Below are 5876 nucleotides of genomic sequence, written 5' to 3'. Positions count from 1 at the left end.
GTTGGCAAAGCAATGTCTCTGCTTTTTAATATTTTTTCTACATTGGTGACAGCTTTTCTTCCAAGCTGAAGATCCGACTAGGATCAAATCATCCAGTCATAGGCTTTAAATATATTACAGTTTTGTCAGTCATACCTCAATAAAGCTGGGGGGGCGGGGTGGGCAGGGCTTAAAGATTCTACTATGAAATCTGTCCAGCTGCAAGTTAAGATCTACATTGCACTCGGAGCCCTGGAGGAGGGCATGGCAACCCACTCCAGTATTTTTGCCTGGAGAATCCCCATGGACAGAGGAGTGTGGCGGGCTACAGTCCATGGGATAGCAAAGACTCAGACACGACTGAGCAACTAAGCACAGCACACACAGCCTGGCACACTGCACTCAATTTTTAAAGAGGAAAGAATGTGTTGCCAGGGCCCAGCCACCTGGCAGCAAACCCTCTGGGGTTCTTTGTCACAGCTGTCTAATATTCCACTGTTTCTCTGGTTCCTGCTGAGTAAGCATTAATGTTCCATTACAGTCTTTTCTTTTATTTATTTTTGGTCACTCCACGAGGCATATGGGATTTTAGTTCCCTGATTGGGGATCGAAACGGTGCCTCCTGCTGTGGAATCTCTTAAAAGCCATTGTGATAATGGGCTGCCTTTAATGAACCACTGGCGTTGTTCCTTTTAAGCAACTCACCCCTCTGTTCCCCCTTCTTCCCCAAATCTTAGGGGTTGCTGACTGCCGGGGGTAGGGGGTGACATTGGAGACACTTTGGGGTCTAGCTACCCTGAAGAGCGCTCCTGGATCCATGGCCAACCCCTGCCCTGTTGTGCCTGCACAGCTGCTTATAAATCAGCTATTTATAGCCCCACCTCCCCCAGCCCACGTCACCAGCCCCTGCCTTGCTGGGGCCACCAGTGAGCTCAGGGCTGATGGGGAAGGGGAAGAGGTTGCTAAGCTCTGGGGTTTGTCTGGGGTTTGAATGTGCCCCTGCAGTTTCCTGTAGGCCTTCATTTCCTAGAAGCTGAGAACACTGAAGCAACAGCTCAACCACTTTTTGGTTGGGGTGAGAGAGGAGGTGGAACAGGGCGCTGGGAACCCCATGCCCGCTCCTGAGCCCCTGACGCGCCTCTCTGAGGCGTCACAGCCTCTCGCTTCACCCCTCTTTGGCTTGGAGCTCCTCCACCACATCTGTCCCCCACTCAAATGGGATACAACAGAGTGCCCCTGAGACCCCTCCCCCATACCCCAGTCCCAGGAGACTGAGAGGCCTGGGCAGTCCTGGGGCTCCAGGCTAAAAAGGCACACGTGCCGTGGCCCCCCCCCGCCCAACTCTGCCCCAGGGCCGTGGCCCCAAATAGCTCAGCTTCTATATTTAGGGGTTTGCTCAGCAGTCCCAGGGAACTATAAACATAGCCCAGCTCAGCTGCTAGCTCCCAACACCACGGGCTAGGCCGGGTGGGGGACAGGGGTTAGGAGGATGCCAGCTGGGGCTGGCTAGGGTCTGTGCCAGGACTCCCTGGCCAGGTGGATTCTAGAGGGCTAGCCTCAAGGGAACCCAGGTGTCCAGCCTGCAGGAGGAGACAATGGACCCATCGTTGGGCTTTTCTTTCCCCTCGGGTTGAGGGTCAGGGCTGGCCCTCAGCCTTGGCCTCCCACCCCCTTCCCTTGCTCCCTGGGGTTTCCTGGCTCAGGGACAGCTGTCTAGCCTCACAATAGCTGTGCCGCCCTCCTGGAGCCAGCAGCTGGGCTCATCTGTGTGGGGGCTGGCCCGCCCCTTCCTCTGCCATTGTCTCCCTAACAGGGGGCTTCCTGTTATGCCCCTCTCCGCCCAAAGACCCCATCTGACCCCCTGCCTCAGCCCAGGCTTGCAAGTGTGGCTGGGCATGGGCTGGTGACGCCAGAAGCCAGGGGGCAGGATATTGGGGTCCCCCCTCCCTCCCCACCCCAGACAGTACCAAAGAGAAGGGACTCATCCTAACAGATCCTGATGTACTCACTAACTGTATAACCTCGGCTGCTGCTGCTGCCGCTGTCTAGCCACTAAGTCGTGTCTGACTCTTTGCAACCCCATGGACTGTAGCTGGCCAGGCTCCTTTGTCCCTGTGATTCTCAGGGCAAGAATACTGAAGTGGGTTTCCATACCCTCCCCCAGGGGATTTTTCCCAACCCAGGAATGGAACCCTTATCTCCTGCATTGATAGACAGGTTCTTTACCACTGAGCCACCTGGGAAGCCCCTACTGTCAGCTACATCCCTACAATTCACTCACTCTGTTATGATTCCCATCATCCTTGCTGCGAGATTCCGACCATTTCATAGATGGGGAAACTGAGGCCCAGAATGACCACATCACCCACCCGAGACCACACAGTCAAAAAGCAGAAGAGACTGGGTTTGCCCTGGACCTCCGATAGAAGATTGGGGTGCCCTGTGGCCGTGCCCATCATTTTCCTCCTCTGTCTGTGGGATTTCCCAGGCAAGAATACTAGAGTAGGTTATCATTTCCAACTCCAGGGGATCTTCCTGACCCAGGGATAGAACCAGCATCTCCTGCCTAGGCAGGCAGGTTCTTTACCACTGAGCCCCACCTGGAAAGCCCAGTGACATGTTACATGGCAGCTACAATACTAAAAATATAATATATACAGCTATCATTCTGATTGGTTGACTAGTCCTGGATCAGTTACTTCCGAGCTGAGGAATCTCAGGCCAGCGGCCCGATCACACCCCACTCCACTTCACCCACATGCTGGTTTTCCAGCTGATCAATAGGGACCCATGTTCCCTCCTTGCCCCACACAGTTGTGGACCAGAGGTCATGAGATTGTCCAGGGGCACTGGGGCTGGGACTTCAGGGCAGAGGGTGGGGAACAAACACCGTGATGCCTCAACAGGGGCCAGATCAGGAAGACTGCAGGGGACTTCCTTCAGTGGGGCCCTACTGGGTGCAGGCTCTGCTCTGTATCTTGTTTAGTTGCTAAGTCGACCCCATGGACTGTAACCCACCAGGCTCCTCTATCCATAGGATTTCCCAGGCAAGAATATTGGAGTGGGCTGCCATTTCTTTCTCGAGGGGATCTTCCCCACCCAGGGATCAAACCTGCATGGCAGGTGGATTCTTTACCCCTGAGCCACTAGGGAAGCTCTGCTTCTGCAGAAAGGCAAATGAACCAAAGCTCTGCCCTCCAGGCAGACAGTCTAGTGGGGGGTGGGGGTGGGGGTCTGACAGTAGACAAATTAAGTAGGTAGATTTCATGATGGGGGGATGGTGAACAGTGACAGACTCAGAAAGCAGGGAGTATCCAGAGAATTAGATTTATGACATGAAGGCCTGGGTGGAGGTTAGGTCAGGGAACGATTGGGCAAGGAGAGGAGGAGACAGAGGTTATCTGGTTCTCTGGGTAAGAGTGCTCCAGGCAGAGACAACTGCCTGTGTAAAGGCCCTGCGGTCACACCACACCCAGTGTGTTCCAAAAGAAAACTGTAGCCAAGTGAGAGTGGGAAAGTGGGAGGAGGTGAGCGTAGGGAGGTGGCCCAGCAGAGCAGGCAGGATCCTATGGGCTGGAAGAGGACACGTGGTTTTACTCCGAGGGAAGAGGGAGCCATGGAGTGCTCTTGAGCAGAGGAGAGATGAGACCTGACTCAGGCACCCTTGGGCCTCTTAGAGGGGAAAGGAGTGTGGGTTGGTGGGGGTGGGGGGCATTGCAGAAGCTGGAATGTAGACCCAGGAGATAACATGGCTGGGCCAGGGTGGGGTCCAATAAGAAGGAGAAGTAGAGAGATTCTGGGTCCATCTCAAGGCAGAGCTGTAGGACTTGCTGATTATGCCAGATTATGGAGGGGGTGGAGGGGGAGGAGCCAGGGTGGGGGTGGGGGAGTGTAATGTCCCCCTTCGTACCTTCCCCAAGCCTTCTCTCTCATATCACTGGTTCCTTCCTCAGCCTGCTCTGTGAAGCCAGTAGACAGGCATTATAGTCCCATTCTCCAGAAAGGAAAATTAAGTCCCAAGCTGGTTACATCTGCTCCAAGGGCCCAAGACACATCCTTGGGTGGGGGCGGGGGCAGTGGCTCCCTAGGCTGGAAACCTCACCCCCACCCACCCCCAGCTTTTGTAAGCACCAGCTGTCAGACCTGTGGGGGAGGGGAGGATGTCCAGCCCTGGCGTTTCCAGTTTTAAGGGAAAAAAGCCAAAAATCCACTTTGGGCCTGGTCTGGCTCCCTCCCTTCCCAGTCTCCTCCCATATCCACTCCCCTCCCCCTGAGGAAACTGAGGCCCAGAGAGGCCCCAGTTTCCCTGATGGGGCCCCCTTCCCATGCCCTGTACAGATCAAAAGGACAGCAAGGGCAGGAATGGGTTAATTTTACAACTGGGGGTGCTCCACCACCCCTGGGATAATGTGCGTCTGTCTTTGGCCGAGGGTGACCTTTTTTTTCCATGACCACAATCCTCCCCTTTTTTAGACTATTATGCCCTTAATGTTTTATTTAATTGTCTATGCTATTACATTCTTGAATCCATTCCTTTAAAAGAATCTTTATTTTGATGTCCTAATTAAAAAACCCTTCTCATTGCCTCAGATAGTCTGTAAGCTTAACAAATACATAATAACACAAGGAACATAAAGCTATGGATTCTAGCTGGAAAAACTTCAGGGCTACCAGGGTGTTAAAGACACATTAGCACCCAACTGAGACTTGCTGCTGGAGCTTGGGCTCCTTGCAGACACTTGGGGACCCTGCTGCCTGCCTGTGGATCTCCCTTTAGCTACTTGTGAACTGTGCCTCAACTTTCCCCTTCTGCAAAATGGGAATCATAGCAACATCTGCCTCAAAGGTATTTTGAGGAGTCAGTGAATTAAAATAGATAGATAACTCTAGTTGAATCTACTAAAGGGCTTCCATGATGGCTCAGATAGTAAAGAACCTTCCTGCAATGCAGGAGACCTGGGTTCAATCCCTGGGTCAGGAAGATCCCCTGGAGAAGGGAATGGGCACTCCAGTATTCTTGCCTGGAGAATTCCAGGGACAGAGGAGCCTGGCGGGCTGTAGCTACACAACTGAGCGACTACACTTTCACTTTCTCTAGGTGAATCTGGCCTTGCTCAGATTAAGTGCTTTACAAATAATAGTGTGGTTTTTTGTTTCTTTTAAATGATGAGATTGTTTCAGAGACAAGTCAGTCACATGACTAATTAGAAAAGGAAACAACTCTCCTATGATGTGATTTCTCTGTTGATTAACGCAGTGTCCATGAATCCCTGAAATGTTTCCCACCAGGTGAAACGCTGGCCCAGAAAAGGCCAGCTCCTGAACCTCGGACCTCCAAGGCCCTGGGGCCCCGCAGTTCCGCTTTCTTGGCGCCAGCCAGCCTGGCTTCCACGAAGGGCCCCTTTAAAATGCCCCACCCCCCGCACAGCTCTCTTGCGGACTCTGGCCTCTCTGGGCCTCAGTTTCCTCATCTGGAAAACAAAGGAGGAAGTTCCTGTTAGCGCAGAAACTGGCGCTGGAGATTCAGCAAGACAAGGCAGCCAATACAGGGTGGTCCCCGCTACGTGGGAGCCCCGAGTCATTTCTGAGCGCGGCCCCTCCCCAGCCTACACGCCTGCGGCCAGACAGGGCAAGCAGGTCCTGGCAAGACTCCTCCCCGTCCTCTAGCCCCTGGGATCCGCCAGCCGTTTTACACAGGGGCCAGAAAGTGCAGACACCCAAAGGGCAGGTTGTACCTTAATGTGTGTGTGCGCGCGCGTGCGGCGCCCCTGGGTCTGTGTTTTCGCTCCACTTTCCTGTTGGCTTCCAGCTGCCCCGCCAGTTCCGGGGAGGGCCCTGGGCTCGCGGCGGCTCCCCCGCCCCCCTTTATAAAGGCCAGGCGGGCCTTGGGAAAGCTT

The 5876-nt window shown here is 53.9% G+C and overlaps 1 long non-coding RNA gene across 1 annotated transcript; it reads right to left on the bottom strand.

Moving 5' to 3' along the window:
- Positions 1-682: 682 nt before the first annotated feature.
- On the bottom strand, positions 683-5790 carry LOC132659867 (uncharacterized). The gene is made up of 2 exons (XR_009600810.1): positions 5715-5790; positions 683-5450 (listed from the first exon to the last, which is right to left on the bottom strand). It is a non-coding gene; the product is annotated as an uncharacterized LOC132659867 (long non-coding RNA).
- Positions 5791-5876: the final 86 nt, after the last annotated feature.

Source organism: Ovis aries, chromosome 5, assembly GCF_016772045.2.
Source record: "Ovis aries strain OAR_USU_Benz2616 breed Rambouillet chromosome 5, ARS-UI_Ramb_v3.0, whole genome shotgun sequence".
NCBI lineage: Eukaryota > Metazoa > Chordata > Mammalia > Artiodactyla > Bovidae > Ovis > Ovis aries.
The sequence above is the reverse complement of the archived record's forward strand: the minus strand, read 5'-3'. Positions and strand labels throughout refer to the sequence as shown.